Source organism: Podarcis vaucheri (genome assembly GCF_965113315.1).
Source record: "Podarcis vaucheri genome assembly, chromosome: 2".
In the NCBI taxonomy this organism is placed as follows: Eukaryota; Metazoa; Chordata; class Lepidosauria; order Squamata; family Lacertidae; genus Podarcis; species Podarcis vaucheri.
In genome coordinates, this window is record NC_138760.1 from 82,565,576 (window position 1) to 82,582,997 (window position 17,422).

Below are 17,422 nucleotides of genomic sequence, written 5' to 3' on the forward strand. Positions count from 1 at the left end.
TCACTTGCCACCTTGTTCGCAGAAGCTCTCTCTGCTCACTTACCCTTTCTCTTTCCACGGCATGGGTAGGAACGACTGGGACCCGAGTGAGTGAATGAGCGGGTGGGTGAGCCAAAACTTGCCACCATCTCAACTGGCCTTCTGTCCCTCTCTGGGTGGGAAGGATTTGCTGTGCACAGAGGAAGAGTGCAGGAGGCAACTAAATGTAATGGTTGCTCCTTGCGCAAGCAGCTGCCTTTACTTACTTGTACACCTGTTTTCCCCCTGTGGACAGAAGTGGCCAATGTGATGCCCTCAGCATCCTTCTTGGGGGCTTCGCATTGCTTGGCCACTGTGGGAACAGGGTACATGGGCCTTTGGCCTGATCCAGCAGGGCTCTTCTGATGTTCTGATGTCCTCCAGAGGTTGATGAATTTCAGCTCCCATGGAATGACTCAGTTGGTAGAGCACTAGTCTGAGGGTTGAGGGTTCGAGCCCCACATTGGACCAAAAGATTCCTTGCATTGCAGGGATTTGGTCCTCACAGTCCTTTCCAGCTCCATAATTCGATGATTTGAAGACCATTGACCATGCTGACTGCTGCCAAAAGAAACTGGAGTCCATGTTAGCCAGGCCCAACCGTCTCTCCAAGCTACCCAGAGAAACAGCAAGAAATCAGCTGATCTCTGCCCACTGCCTCACCTCTTTCTTGGTAGCACTGTGAGGTGAGCTGCCCTAGCTGGAGAGCATGGAGAAACTTTCTGGCCAAAGCATTTTTTTTTTTTTTGAGGGCGCAAAATGGCCTAGGAGCCCCTTCCCTCAGGTTGACTCATGGCCAACCTTCTCTCCCGCCTAAAACACTCCTTGTCATTGGCGTCGCCTGGCTGCACAGGAAGCTGCCTCAGAAAGAGGAGGGGCGGCCGGGGCAGGTCCTCAGCCAAGCGCCGCGTGCCAGGCTTTCCACGCCGCCTCCCCGACCAGGGTCAGCAGCACCACCAGCACCGCTAGCGCCGCCCAGCTCTCTCTCGGCGGCTGGACGCGGCGGGCTCGGCTGCGCCTTAACTTTACCCCGGCGCGGGGCGGGCTTTGGCTACTTTGGCGGGAGAGGCGGAGTGGGGGGTACGGAGCCGCCCGGCGGCAGGTGCGGGTCTCTTCTGGCGGGGGCGGGGCCGCTTCGCCGGGCTCCTCGGAGCGGGCTCGCGAGCGCCTTTGTGTTGTGAGGGGAGAAAGGAAGAAGCCAGAGCCGGGAGACTACAGCGGAGCAGCAGCCACTGAGCAGCGGGCGCCGAGCTTTAAATGAGCATTCACACCGCGCGGGGAGAGCAGCGCGGGCTGGCTCGGACGGAGCGCGTGTGGAGGCAGCGAGCGCGTCCCCTCGGCTCCAGCAGGTAGGTCGGGCGCCAGGAGGAACGCGAGGCTGGGGGAGAAGAAGCAGCAGCAGCAGAAGAAGAAGAAGGGGCAAAGCGGGAGGTTGTCTGAAGCAAGACAGCGAAGAAGAAAGGCTCTTTGGCGGGCAAGGGAGGAGGGGGGAGGCTCCGAAGAGCCAAAGGGAAACGCTGCTAGCGGGACAAGGCGACAAGGAAAGGAAGACACGGAGCCGAAGGGACCGCTATGGGAGTTGCTCGGAGGCTTGGGGAGATGAGGGTCCAGCCTGGGATGTCAGTGGTCAGGGTAGAATGAGAGGAACCAGAGGGGCTGGATCGAGCGCCAAATGGTGATTCTGATCTGGAATCCTCTGTTTAGTGTGCTCTGGACCATGTTTTGGAAAGGGTGGTTCTGCCGTGGTCACTATTTTGCATTGCCCCCTCCCCATCCACACCGTTTCTAATTTTCCACAGAGGGGGTGGAGAATACTAATGATTTGGTTTGCGTTGATGGTGCGCGTCTTTGGCGCCTCGAAAGGATGGGCAGGTAAACCCAGGCGCGCAGCTGTGGACACTTTCGTCCAAACGGAAGCAAGCGTTTTGCTGCCCATCCATATTTTTGTTTTATCTAGGTCGCCGTCTTTCTACCTGTGGAATCTACCTGTCCTGGACAGATACACTGTGCTGTGCTTTAGTGTGCAAAGACTATCTCAGCAGCTCACAGTTCTGAACTTAATGATGTAAACTGAACTAGATGCCACAATTCCACGTTGTGGAAATGTGTGTGGTGAAATAACCATTGGTGTCTACTGGCACAGTTTGATACTGTGTACATAGAGCTTCCTGAAACAGCAACAAAATGATGTTTGAGGTTGTGTGTGTGTTTTTTTTAAAAAAAGTCTTGCACGAAACATTCACATTTGTATAGTTTGAGCAGATGGAAAAGCTTGATTAATACAAGAGGCTATATAATGTGAAGAAGGTGGATAATATGCACAGGTACCCAAGTGTAGGCTGTTAAAGCGTAGTAAGACTGTTGTAAACCATGTCTGCAATCCTATACACATTGTCCAGATAGTAAGCCCTATGGAACTGAATGGCGCACACTCTGGAGTAGAACCTATGGAATTGTACTATAGATGGAGCCAGCCTTTTCAAAATATAATTGGATCTGGCATAACCCTTCATCAAATACCATTTTGATGACTATGTCTTAAGTTTAAACAAAATTAGGTTTTCTTAGCATGCAAAACTCTTATATTCTTGTGCTTGCCCTAGTATAAAAAATTATCAGACACACACTGAGACAATATTGTGTTGCCAGCTGTGCCCAAAGATTTGCCTTTTCTCTGTGCTGATTGTTGGCCACTTTGTGTTTGCTTCTCATTTGCACCCTGTCATGTTGCCTTCTGCACAGTGATATCAGCAGTGACACAGAATGCTTGAGATGCTCCTGAAAGCCAAGAGCTTTGGTAATGAAGGTCACTGAGCAGGCATTTACCTAATGTCAGCAGAGTCATTCTTGTTCCCAACTTATCCCTAGAGGCAGAGTTCTTTAAGGTACTGATCTCCAGCCTAACCTAAATTTACCTGTAGATTACTGAATTGCAGAACTCTCTGGACATAAACATACAAGCCCCTCAGCGGAACTAATGTACTGCATTTCCCCCTTTTCGTATAGGCTGCATTTATTCAATAGTCCCATGCTTAGTTGGGGCTACCTATCTAATTAAATTCAGTGAGAGTTCAGTGAGTAAACATGCAAAGAATTGCAGTGCATTGCAACTAAATAAAGCATTTTTAAAAACATTTAGATTGAAACCTTTCTGTTCTGTTGAAGTAGCCAGTCTGGGCAGATAAAAGCAACATTAATAAAATGGCAGCGTCAACTGGAACCATTAAATTTATATTCGAATGAGTTGATAAATGCATTTTAATGAACCTAGTCAATAAATCATTATAAACATCTGGCAATGATTCAGACAGCTCCACATTATTTCTGTTTGAATTTGGGACAGAAGAATGAGATAAGAAGTCAATGAAAATGTAATTACCAGTGGCATTAATATTTTTCTTAAATGGAATGTCAAGAATGTTAAAATGTTTTATGCGTTGATTCAGAAATTATCAGTGAAACAATAATGGATGTTGCATTGCATTTGTAAATGGAGTGGTATGTGCTTCTTTCATTCAGTGGAATATATTCATTATTTTTCCCCATTGATGTTGCCAGTCTTCCAAAATAAATGGAAATTTCAAATAGAATTGAATAAAAACAGTCAAATTTAGAACTTACATTAACAACCTTTGCTTTTATGTAATGTCTAATTGAAATAAGCAACTAATTTCAATTTCAACAGTGAAAGGACAGTGGAACTTGCCTCTCAGTAGACATGTATAGGATTGTATTGCCAATAGGTGAAGCATCACATATATTACCAACGTAACAAATGTTATAGGGAGTACAGAGACCTTTATTCCAATCTTTTCTGATAATTTTTCATTACAGCAGTCCATGTCATCTTCACTAATGAAGGCTTAAATAGGATGATGTGAAATTTAAAAATAACTTTTTGAAATAATTGAGATGTTTCAAACCAACATGGTTGAAGTTTGATGCAGAATTAGAATTCTGAATGATAAAATAAATATATAAAGCATTTATAAACCAGTTCATATTGTAGTTAAGAAGCTATAATTTCTGTTCACTTTACATATTTGCTCTGCTGCAGTGAAATTTATTTAAACATCCTCATAAGATGCAAGCAAACTTTAAAGGAAACCAGGTCAGGAATAGATTGCGGGCATACAATCTATGCAATTTATGTCCAGAAATAGCTACCAGATACAATATGACAAACTTCTTTTCCATGCACAGATCAGTTTTCTTTAGGGAAATATATCTTTAAATTTTGCTGTTGCAAGAGTCAATTGCAATATGGTTTGGGACCATTTTATATGAGAGTATATAGCTGTCTAGAGACCAATATTGATCTAGCCAGAGTTGAGCACTTTTGAATTCCACTTATTTCAGTGGCAGAGATTTAGGAAGGCATACTTTTAATTAATGGATCTTAAAACTCCTTAACTGTAGATTGATCGTGCTAATAGCTCATTAATTTTATAAGGCTTATTTCCAGTACAGAGCTCATATGTGAGTGAAATATGATCCTGAGCTCAGATTGGTGCTTAAATAATACTGACTTCTGGATTCAAGCATACTGTTGATGGGATTACAACCAAAACCGTTTAGAAGATTAGTTTTTGGCAAATAAATCTATTGCTGATTTTATCATAGACAGCAAAGTAACTTGCCTTTGGATTGAAATGACATACAAAACAAATATCTGCAACTGCATAATAAACTTCAATGAGATATTCATTGAAAATTTTGAATAAGACCATGGTATGTCTTCAAAGACCGGAAAAAGACAAAAGATCTGAAAGAAATCTTTACCATAAAGTTAATAAGAACAGAACCTTTTCCCCTGGCTTTCTTTTATTCTTATTGGGTGGCTTCTGATAGCTAGAGGCAATGAATTACTAATCTTAAAGCAGATGATGTCATCACATTCTTCCACTTGATTGATCATCAAAATAGGACAATAATGGGTTCTGAAGTATATGCCCCATCCCCTTAAAATTACTCATTCCTTGCAGGGACTGCCTGTCCTGTAGTGCTAAATTTCAAGTAAAAAAGTCAACCTAATATGTACATAAATGTGTACATTCATACATTTAAGAATAAAAGACACAATGGGATTTAAACAGACAGAAAACTGCATGATCGTCCCCCTATGTGTGTGTGTGTGTGTGCTGTAGATATGGCTTTCGGAGAATGAATTTTAAGTTCTAATTGAAAGAGGTATGAATGCATTGGGCATTCTCGTTACATTTTGAACCTATTTTTCAATAAATTATTTTAAACTGGTAGTTTTCACAAATGGTAAGCAATTCATTCTTGATCTTGTTAGCGCACCTAGGCTAACAGGAGATGACTCATTTTCTTATTGACAAAGCTAAATTAGTTTACAAAAATGATATATAGTCTTCAGAAAGGTTGAATGGTGAGCTGAATTAACATCCAATTACAATTATAAATAATATAAAATTACAAGAGATGTTACATCAGTTGTCTATTATGACATCTATAATTTCAAAAATAATGTTAATAATATTTTAGGCTGTGGCCTTAACCCATTTTGCTTTCTTGGGTGTAGATTTTAGTAAAAACTAGTGCTGGGTGATGATAACATTTTAAGTGTTATATTATGGGAGAATTAAAATGAGCCTTATTTTATGGATACAATATTAATTTGCAGAGTTTACAATGCATGGTAGCTGTTGATCTGATCCTTCCATATTGAAACAGTATCAGCAAATGTGGGATTATTCTGGAATGGAAAGAGAAAGGAAGGAGACTCAAAGTACGTAAGAGAGAAATTTTAAAGGCTCATTAGAAAATTATATTGTGGCGGTAGACTCTATTCTGGCCTGTCTATGAAATGCCTGGGACAGATTTGGTTTTTGCAATTCTCCATTTGAACTTTCTTGTTTTAATTTAATTTTTCATACTTTATGAGGATTCTGTTGTACAGCAAAACAGAAGATTATCAGGGGTTCATTTACCAAAATAAGCATAATGTGTAGACAATGATTGTAATGTAAATATTACCTTTTGAACTCAAGGAGGGTATATGAGAAGGAGGGGTCTATGAGAGAGAGAATAATGAGGAGGGTGTACTATAGACTCCTCCCACAGGCAATGGTCACAGTGACCAATAAATAGGTTTTTACTAAAGTAATACACATAGGCCTCTTTTCAGTTCAGTCATTTTTAGCAGAGATCATTGAAACACATGACGTCTCCAATGATCATTTGATGTTGTATGTACAAAGATAGCAGATTAGATGCAAGTTAAAGACATCTTAAATTGGAACTGACACACTATAAACAACTAGTACAGACATGTTCTGAGGCTCTGCTCTCGATGCTCTCTGCAACATCACCTCAGTTCACTTCACTGGAACTTGTGTTGAAGAGGGCTATGCATTTACACTGAAACAGGATGACAACCTAGCACCCAGATTCAAAGCACTACGCATTGCACAAAGCAATTCTGAAATATGAACCTATTTTTGTACGACATTTTCCTTTGAGTCGAATTGGTAGCAAAAGGTCATTGTATTTCAGAACGGAATGATAAGCCAATAACTTCACAGTATTTTTTGAGATACGTCTTCCAGATAGATGACTATTTTAACACAGATCAGCATTTAAATCATTTTATGTCTTAGCAGACCTTGTTTGTTTAGAGGAATCCTTCAAAATCATAGAAAAGCAAAATACTTTCCCCCCCAGGCTATTTTAGTAATGATAATTATTCAGTTATGAACATTAATAATATTAGAGAATTAAAATGGTTTGAAGGTGTGATCATTAAAGCTTGTGAATATTTTTGTATGGTAAATAGATAAGACTTTTTAGATTTTATTTGATTCATTCATTTAGAGACAGAAAACTCAGATGGCTAAAATTGGTACAAGCACCATTTGCAGAAAGGAGGATTGGTGTTCACATCCAATAAGATCAAGGTTAGGGTCAATATTTTGCATTCTTTAAATCTGATAAATGGCATGGTTTGTTGACGCAACATTTTAATTGAAGCCAATAATTTGAACCCTGTGGAGATTTACAGAAGAGATAGTCAGCTGAACTGAGAGCGTTGTCTCTTGTAATGTTAGTAGGTTCCTCAATCTGTAATTGTTATAATCTAGGAGAATTTAACAGGCACGCTTAACAAGCAATGGGTAATAGTGATACATGCTTGACCCTATACATGTAAACACTGACAAGGTGCACATAGTAAATTCTTAGTATAGTAATATTAAAGCCCCTCTGGAGCTAAAATTTGTATGCCATCATATATACTCTAAAACATAATTCTTCATGGGAAAAAATCTCTTAAATATTGAATTAAATATTTAATTCAAATGCTCATTTAATATTTTTTCCTTGGAGTTATTTTTTTGTTCAGTTATTGAATTTAATAAGTGGTGTAATTTTCTGGCTCTTGTCTGCATTATGAAAATGCAAGTTGAAGGCAAAATGTGAATTTGAGTTCTGGGCCTTCTGGTGAATTTTAGGCAAGCACCAATGATATTGTTATAGTTAGTTATTCCTCAGTCACATAGGCATATCTGGTTGAATTTTAGAATCCCTAGTATGGTGAGAGTAATTCTGAGCCTGATTAATAAGCATTAATTCAGTTGTGGCTTCTTGACCTGGCAATGACTGCTTGAAGAATGACAATGAAAAAGTCATTATTGTGACAGAATTCATTTTGGAAAGACAAGGTCAGTTGTAGCCATGATTTAAGAAGCCAAAAGATGAGGTAATAATATCTTGTGGCACTGTAGTGATCTAATGATGGGAGACAAGACACACTGCTATTATATTATATAAACCTTTCAATATTCTAAGGAAGGCATACATGCAAAACTTGCTACATCTTTTTTAGCCAAAAGAATACAACCTGTATCAGTAGATACTGGGGGGGAGGGAATGTCCAAACCGTCTTAAATGTATGCTTCTGCCATACAATTACGAGAGCAAGAGATAAAATGAATCTAATTTCAGGCTAGTTGAGTAGGCTGAATGTCAAAATACAACTAAAATAAGTTAATAGGTCACCTAACATCTAGGGAAATGCTTATTATATCAGAATTCATTGCATCAGGTAAATAATTCCAAGCTATTTATGATCTATTGCTTTTCTGTTGATTGAATTTAAATGGAAACTTGCAGTTTCAAAGTGTTAGGTGTTTTTAAAGTCTTGATAAATCAAATAAGCATTTATTTCATTGGAAATCAGAAGCAAAAGTATATAGTGGCTACGAGTAAAGTTGTATCCAGAGCCAGGAATGCCTTGAGTTAGTAAAGTAAATTTCAGCTCCATACTATTAACTAATGTCATGTTAATTTCCTTTTTAAATGTATGTACGTCAAACATAAGGTTAATTAAAGTTAATGGAGTTTTAATACTTACTTTTATGGGCCACTAATTTAACATGAATGCAAATATATTTATAAGTAGACGGGGGGGGGGGTCTATATACTGCAACAAACCATGGGGACCAAGAGCTGTCAGATGCTACTCTGCGGAGTAATGGCATCAGGTTGAGGGTATATTGGAAATACTAAATTTAAGGATAAACTATAGACATTCATTTTTATGCTACATGCTTGATTATTCTACAATCTTATAATCTCTTCATGGGGAGCATGTTCTATTGAACTTAATTGTATTACTTTGGAGTAAAAAACTGAAGTACAGATACTTTAATGTCCTTCCCACTGAAATCAGTTGGATATTGTAAAATAACATTTTTCTTTATTAAGGTATGGTCTTTCCTCTTGATACTTTTTGATTTTAATTACCAGCTTTTGATATGAAGGGAAGTGCTGGTGTTCAATATGTACCAACACTGTTGAGAACAGATATGGTGCATTATTTCCTCGGACAACTCTACTGGCAGTATCTGTTGAGAGAAATATTTTTGTTTTCCTTAGCAATTTAAGATGCTGAGAAGGCCTCCATTCATATGTAGAATGAACATGAAACACTATATACCTTTGTCGCTTTTATTGACAAATGCATTTTTCAGCTTTGCAGCTGAATTTTACTTTCACTAACAGTTTCATAATTTTAGTCCAAACTAAGTTTTCTTAATGTATTTTCATTATCTCTACAGCTGTAAAAATAGAAAAACTAAAAAACAGAGAAAATAAAACTCAAAAGGACTTGAAATTCATTCTTATAGAAATTCAAACATGCCATTTATAACTCTATTCTCTTTATATTTAATTTTTATAATAAAAAGGATAAAAGTATAAAAGTGTTTTATAATATGTGCATTTATATGTAATAGAATATTTTAAAGAGGAGAAAAAACATGAGTTTTCCCTTTAAAGTGGCCAGTATGTTTTTGCTCTGGCAATGCTAATGTCTTCTTCGTAGTCTTTTCAAATGAAAATGTAGCAGGATTGGTGTATCTGTTCCATGTTTTTTCAGTTGATAATAATGCGAAGTTGCTAGTTTGTGAAATCACAGAAGTCTATTGCAATTTTAATGCTGAAATATAAGAACTGATTGAGGAGCATATTTTAAAGCAGTCACAAGTATGCAGTGACTTCCTTGCTAGTCCATCATTTTTTCAATTATAATACACCAACTCAATTTTCTTTCGACACAACTTGCAAACAAGCATGTAATGAGTAGATATTGTTGTTTTTATTACCAGAATAGTCTCCATTTGATTGAATGCTATTTTGCCACCAGTTTACTTTATCGTCTTTCCTTGCCCATCAAGTGAGGCTGAGAATAAAATGTTGTTACTCAGAACATGCTTGAATTGGGATTTTGATGCTTTTATATAGCAAAGGGACACCCTCTAACATTTCTGCTTCTCCTGAGTTCTTTAAGTCATTTTGAGATATTTTTGGGTGACACCATATTCTTCTGGATCCACTACTGTCACGTGAGGCAGAGACGACATCAGTAGTACAGAGTGCTTTCCAGCAGTTGGTGGCCCAACTACAACCCTATCTGGACTGGTATAACTTGGCTACTCTAACCTATGCTCTGGAAACCTCAGTACTGAACTATGGCAATGCACTTTACCCAGCTGCCTTTGAAAACAGGTTGGGAACTTTAATTAATGCGGAAAGCAGCTGCCCAGCTGTTGACAGGTTAGAGACAAATAGATCACCAATTCTGTTCCCATTACACAGGCTGCCCCTGTTCTTCTGAGCCCAATTCAAAGACCTGGTCTTGATAGCTCATGACCCCAGTATCTTATGGGATGCCTCTTCCAATATGAATCTACCCAGATCCTTAGATTGGCATTTGAGACTCTGCTTCTCTGAATGAGGCTTGGAGGGTGATGACAAGGGAGAGGGTCTTTTCCATTGTGGTCCTCTCTGTGAAATGCTCTGCACAGCTTGGGCTGCCTGCTACCTTCCCAGGCTTTTGAAAGACAAGAGTGGAGTTTGTATCATTGTTAGTGTGTTGTGAAAGTTTCCTATTGCTGTTATGGGGACGATGTGTACTTTTTTAATGTTGTATATGGTATATTATATTTATGTCTATCTTTTTACATGTAAATTGCTTGGAGACTTTTAGGTAACAAGTAACTATTAAATAGATAATCATAATATTGTTACAGTGTTGTGTGGGGAAGAAGTGGATAAAACACAACAACCATTTATCCACGTATTACGTAAATATCATCAAAAGATAGATGTTGCTTCAATATGTTGAAATGATCATGAGGTTTGCTTTGCTGAAGAGGCTAGTACCAAACGAACTTTAAATTATATAAATGGTTTGAGTTACTGGAAGAACAATGGGCAAGTATGCATTTTTTATAATATTGTGCATTCGTCCTTTCCAGTTGCTCATAATTGTTGTTTTCCTGTTGTTATAAATACGTATCTGCATTTTCCTGTGTTCTGTTCATAATGCACAGTGGAGGGCTCCCATTGTACACCCTGACACCGTGGTAAATTAAAATCATCACCAAAATGAACGACAAAGAGTTATATATTCAAAAAGAAATGTAACTAGTAAAAACATTCCCTTTTTGTCTGCAAGGCTGATACATTTAATGGGTTCTTTTCAAATGGTTCAGCGTTACAAAGAGCACACTACTGAGAAGGAACTGGATTTGAACCAGATGCTATCCCACCCCCCCAAAAGGTGCTTCACAATCTATGATGTTCTTTCCTCTGTGTTCTTTCTAGGAATACAAATTAATTCTCCTTTGTTCAGGTGCCCACTTAATCTGATTGGTTTGGCAGACAAAGGAAGTGGAGGTGTTGCCATTTCTTCAAGATCCTTAGTGGGATTCTCAGCCTCAACTGGGAACAGGGACAAAAAGAGAGAGGCTCAAAGCCTTCCCTTGTGTAGAGCAACTGGATTTTCCCTTTCACATTCTCTCTTCTTCTCTGTTCTTTCACATAAAGATCAAGGACATGTGTATCCGAATGTTCATGAGGCCCAGTTCTTGATACATTGATTTAAACAGAGAGAGAAGCTTGGCAAGATACAATGTTGAAAAACAGGGTCAAAATCTGAAGTGACTTACTGCATCTATTTTTAAATAACTCAGTACACTTAAGTTCATGTGAGATAAGAAGTAAGATCCACATTTTCAGAAAACAACCTCCACTTGATCCACTTGGTGCTTAAAATGCATGCCATTTGGTCAGTTGTGCTCAAGAGTGCCATGATATTCAGCATTTCACGGATGAAAACATGGACACTGATATGACCCACTCCCATTCTCACACCAAGGATCACCGCCTATGGCAGCCCTCTCCTCCATACTGAAGGCTTTCCCCCATCAACTATATCTTGTATTTATCTATCCCCCACAAGCTCCTGAAGGAGGTATTTTACTAACCTGGTCATAACACTTTCCCTTTACTATCAGAGTAGCCATTAGAAGGAGAACAACAGAATGGCAGTTCACATACTTTTAGATTGCTCTACACGCGTGAGAATGAGGTGACAGAATTCTAAATCACTAGGTTACTTCAGGAAGTAGTTGGAATGTAGAATTTTCAAATGCCCTCCCCTACATAAACATTTGCTGCGAGAAAAGAACAAGCATACCAGCAAGAAAGTCTACAGAGCCCAAATCTCTGCCTGTTATTCTTGTTTCTGCTTACAAGAAGCTTTTGGGTCAAATTCAGCATCACACATTGCAGTTTGCCAGAGAAAACAATTCCCCTTCTCCTCCCATGTACTGTACTAGGGTTCTTTCAACCCCCCACAGAGCCAATTTGTTGTGCAAGTGGAAGCCTTCACAGATTGCTTGTGCTGACAGGAATCATTAGGTGAATCCCACCCTTTGTTTCTTTATTTTCAATTAAAAAAATAAAAAGGTAATCCCCCACCCTGTGAAGCGGTACTGGCCATCTTCCCACTTCATTCTGTTGCATGGGGCATCGTATATTCATTTCACCCTCTCCCCAGATGTAATTTCCCCAGAAATGTGGCAAAGCAGGGCTGAAACCTAAGAAACTCTTAGTGCATGTATATGCACACCAATGGCATTTTTAAAAGGTATCCCCGACATCTCCCCCAAAAGGCAAAATTGAGAAAAAAATGGGTAAGGGGACTAGAGAGAGGTACCAGAAATTGAGGATGGTTGCAAAGCATGTTACACTAACATTTTAATAATTTAAGAAATAGTACAAATTATGTTTGCATATGGTTGTTGATTTGAAAAAAAGATCACGTGCGCAATTACTGCCAACATGGCATGAGCATATAAAATGTGAAACCTGAGGGCTTCTTTACACAATATGGCTGTGAATGCCAAACCTTATCAGCAACACATTTTTGTCACAGCATAGGGACAAACGTTCTTTGGGGTTGTGGATGTGTAAGAATTAGAACAAGTCGAGCAAGTTCACGGCATGTGGCTTGAACTGCTGCCTTTATATAGCAGCTGTATCAGATGAAGCAGCCCTGAGGATGAGTTTGTAACCCATTCATAGCAGTTGCAACAGCTGATACTCTTTGATGAATTTACCTTTGCATGGCCACTGCATTGTTTCTGAGGCTACGCAGGGCCTACTGGATTCAAGGGCAAAACACTGGTGTTTTGGAACTGTGTATGCTTCATAGGATAATCCAATACACATAAATTCTAGTGGGGTGGATCCAGACTTAGTAACAGTTAAAGAAGACCTAGTGAAATGACTTAAGTTATAATAACTAACCTGAACGGTCTATTTCAATGGCTCAATGCTAAGTATGCAATCCACAACCCGACTAGGTAGTGGGGTTCTTAACAGCAGTGGGGCCACACCAGTTGTCTTGCTGGTCATGCTGTAATGGAATTGGGATAACAGTTGGACCCAGTGCCGTCATGTGAAAGCAAGAGCTAGCTTGGGTCAGCTTAGCTCCTTGTCCTACCAGCTGAGTTCAGTGAGGCTTACTTCTAGGGAAATGGATATGCAGTTAAAGTAGAGTTGAAGTACCAGAGTACCCATACTATAGCAGCTTAGGTATGTTTTGGAAATAGACATTTGAAATGTGACATTTTGAATTTTATACATTTACTGACAATTTTTAAATGTTCAAGGGATAATATAATACTTTTTGGTTCCACCCCACCTCTCACTTGATTCTTTCCTATCCATACTGTGACAGCATTTCATTGGATAACTGTGAGAATGCCATGGAGTCTAGCAGCAGCTGCTTACCAGCAAGAGTGCTATCACACAGAAATGGCCCAGGCATTTTTAATATTGGGCACTGCTGCTGGATTTGCTGTTGCTAAAACACAGTATGGGGAAATTCTAACATACCTCTTCCCATCTCAGTCATCCACATCCTAGACGGTTATTTCACAATGCAATTAGATCCTCCAAGACATTATCCACCTTCCCCCACCTCTCCGAGAGAAGAGGCAGAGATTTTGCAACATGCAATGGCATGTTGTTGTCAGCCTTATTGAATTCCATAATGGATTGAGGGTGGTGGCCTTGAAAAGTATTCCAAAATCATGTTTTCAAAAAAGGTTAAATTGGGTGTTTGGACCCAATGTCACTACAACATTGGGTTCAGCCATGGCCACCAACACTTACTGTGAGCCATTAATCTACTCCAAGCTGGACTAGCACTTTACGCAGCATAGGAGTGCCACACAAACCCTTGCACAGCAAAGAAGCACCGTGCAGGGGGGCTTTCTTCAAGGTCGGGGAAAATTAGAGAGGACAGGGGGGATGCTGTTAGTTCTGAGCCTCATCCTTAAGGCTTACTGAGTAGGCTGAACTGCACAAGGTGGTGCTCAGAATGGCAGCTGCTGCTGTGCAAGCTTTTATTGTACCACAAAGCACCAGGAGTGGGCTGTTAGTTCCTAAATCCTGTTTAGTGTACAAAAATTGTTTTCCTTATAAAACATCCATCATTCTGCCTTCCCCATAACACTGAGTGCACTTGCAAGTGCGAGGATAAATCTAGTTCAGAAACCGCTGGATGATTTGTCAACGGGTGCTTTTAAAAAAATAAATTGCACTATTTATTTTCTGCTTGAAATTCCCTAGTTGGTGGCTAAAGGAAATTCTCTGTTGATCCATATGGTGCATAATGAGTTTGTTGTAGTGCTTTGATGTGTGAATGCTTAGATATAACAGAAGGATATGGGCACTTACTGACTGGGAAAGCTTTCCGCAAATGTTAAAAGGATGGCTTGTGTCAGACAAATACAGATTGGATTGTAATGATTTTTAATTTAATAATGGCAACATCCACTTTCACAATTTGAGAGATAACACTGAAAAGGTAGAAATCTATCATTTCCTAGTTGTATCTTTTATGAATATATTCATCATTTACCTCTCAGAAAATACAATCTGATAGCTGCAGCAGTGGCTAATTAATTTTTCACTGCAATAGGTGTGCGATGAGATTTTTTCTTCCAGATAATTAGTAAGTACTGTAGCCCTGCTCTGCTATTAGATTCACTCAGACAGTTATTCATCACAGGAACTCAAGGTCTGCAGTGAACTGTCACTACACTTATCTGGCTTAATAAAGATAGTTATATAACAGTTGCTTCCCTCTAGCTGATTGAATTTAATTTCCCAAGCCGCCACTGGCTTATAATGCTGAGTGTCGATCTGCAAAAGTGTTTCTCCCCTCTCCTCTGTGCTTTTCTACTTGCATCTGTATTTGAGGGTTATTAGCACAAACCAGCTCAGAGTGATGGCTTGGACACCAGAGAGTCTAAAAGCCTCTAATAGCCATAATAATAGAGTTGGTTGAAGGATACTGGTTGCCTTGGCAACTGTGCACGTGCCATACAAGATAATATAACTGCGCTGGTAGCGAAATCTGCACTGCATTTCTATTCCAGGAGTTTTCTGCCATGTTGTGTTTTACACAGCTCCCTAAATTTCTGAGCAGACAAATAATGTAGTTAGCTAAGTTAACAGATTCCTTTTTACATAAACAAGAAGCCTTGTGTTGTTTTCCTGAGTCCATAATGTTTGCCAGTGTGGCGCACAATCCAAAAGCTCACATCTGTCTCTGCTTATGTGTCAGGAGAAGTTTCTTATTTTTCACCGTAGCGTCCACACCTCAATCCACTAAACAAGGTGTTTTTAAAGCTCCCTAAATATTAGGCATGGGACTAAGAGAAATGGTGTTGTGTCAAGCGCGCGCGCACACACACACACACACACACACATGTGTGACGTGCAATCTGTTTGTGCATGCAAATGAATTTGCTGAATTGTAGCCTCTAGATCTCATAGATTCCTGTTAAAATTATATTCTGTATAGGTCACAGCTTTGGCACAAAGTCACAGAGACAAATAAGAATGGTAAAATTCTTCATACACCAGAAATGGTAAAAAAAAAAAAGTATTAAAGTTCCTGTTTAAATAATAGCAATAATAAACACTCAGTGCCTTTTGAATGCTCAAATTTATATTACAATAATCTTTGAAATATGACTCTATAAAAAGGGGTGCCAACTCATTCCTGCCTGTGGGTACGTTTGCGTTCCAGAGAAATCGTCATGTTCCCCTGATGTGTTCTGCAAATCTCCTGTCTCCAGCTGTAACCCCATGCACTTTGATTTGGCTTGGGAGAAAGTATTTTATTGGCTTCTTCTCTCAAGACTAATGTCAGTGGTGGGGACAGGACACTCAAGTAAAGGCCTCTGTGTGCAGTAATCCATTGGTGCCATGTGCTCTGTAAGGTAGTATTTATTTGAAGATGATGGGAGAATTAAGGTAAAGAGATAGTGGCTTGCCAAAGGCAAAAGTGTGAGTTTGTTGCTGAGGTGAGTTTTGAAGTAGTTACTTCACAGCTCACTCTCTTAACCACATTACAACAACTCTGTTCACAGCCTTAAAAATGATCTTAGATGCTACTTCACAACAACTCTATAAGACAGTTTAAAGACTGTGAGCTTAAAGACAGTGACTTGAAAGGCCAGTTATGGCTGTTTTCCGTCCTCCTGGTGAGCGGCGGTTGCGGCCTGACGCGGCACCTCCTCTTTTGCCCGGACGCGCCACCCCATCTTACCTGTTCCCCTTGGCCACCACAGAGACTCACAGGTTCCCGCCAAACCCATCCATTCAAATAGACCAATCCGTGGCAGCTCCCCGGGGGGGGGGGGGGCTGACAGAATTCGAATCTGGATCTCATTGCTGACATCCAAATCCAGCATTTCAGCAACTGTATAATTTGCTTGTTGGACATTTCTATCGGTACCAAGACAACAGAATTATGAGACTGTATAGCTACAAGAGCCGTGTAGGTGATGTGATAGACTGAAGTTGGCATGTGCATACTCTAGACCCCAAACAGATGCCTGGATCATACCCATAGCTAAGGTATCTCAAGGAAAACTAATAGGCATATGTTTTAAACAAGTCAAATGAGTCTCTGAGGCTGCACACCTTAAAAGTTGGTGATAATGTAAGAACAGAATTGGTGATTACCTAGTTCTTAGTTCACACACTTACAGCCACAATGCTTTCATTCTGATGGTACACTCTGATGGAGCACCTTTCCTTTTTAGAGCAACATTACAGTCCCATCTCTGTAATCACTCTTCAGCCATCCTCACTATTGTGTATGGGAGCTGAATTCCTCCCATTCCAAAGGACCAACACCGCTGCCTTTCTGTACGCACCAGTAGTTCCCTTCTGCTGTTCTTATTTCCATGTGCTTGATTTGCTGATTATACTGTCCCCTTTTCCCTCAAGACTATATCATCGTCAACATTATCCTCCTCCTCCTCCTCATTATATGCATGCACTCTTTTTCTGTGTGTTGAGATTCACTGCATTGCAGGGGGTTGGACTAGATGACCCTAAGGATCCATTCCAACTCTACAATTCTATCATGGTGGCAATGGCACTCAGACTAAACTCTGCATGGAATATCTTTATCTATCACCCCATGAAACATATATGACTTATTTGGCACTACAGAAAGGATGATGTGTGTGCACCAGCTAAGGCCTCATGATTTTTGATGCAAACT

General features: G+C 39.9%; 1 protein-coding gene across 2 annotated transcripts in view; it reads left to right on the forward strand.

Annotated features, from left to right (window-relative positions):
- Positions 1–914: 914 nt before the first annotated feature.
- Positions 915–17,422, forward strand: part of SLC6A1 (solute carrier family 6 member 1) — a 77,669-nt gene continuing 61,161 nt past the window's right edge. Inside the window, exon 1 of one of the 2 annotated variants that reach the window (XM_082211948.1) lies at positions 915–1,367. The gene's annotated coding sequence lies outside the window, so the exon portion shown is untranslated. Of the gene's footprint in view, positions 1,368–6,889; positions 6,939–17,422 lie in introns of those variants that run through there. The other variant, XM_082211949.1, reaches the window with a different exon arrangement.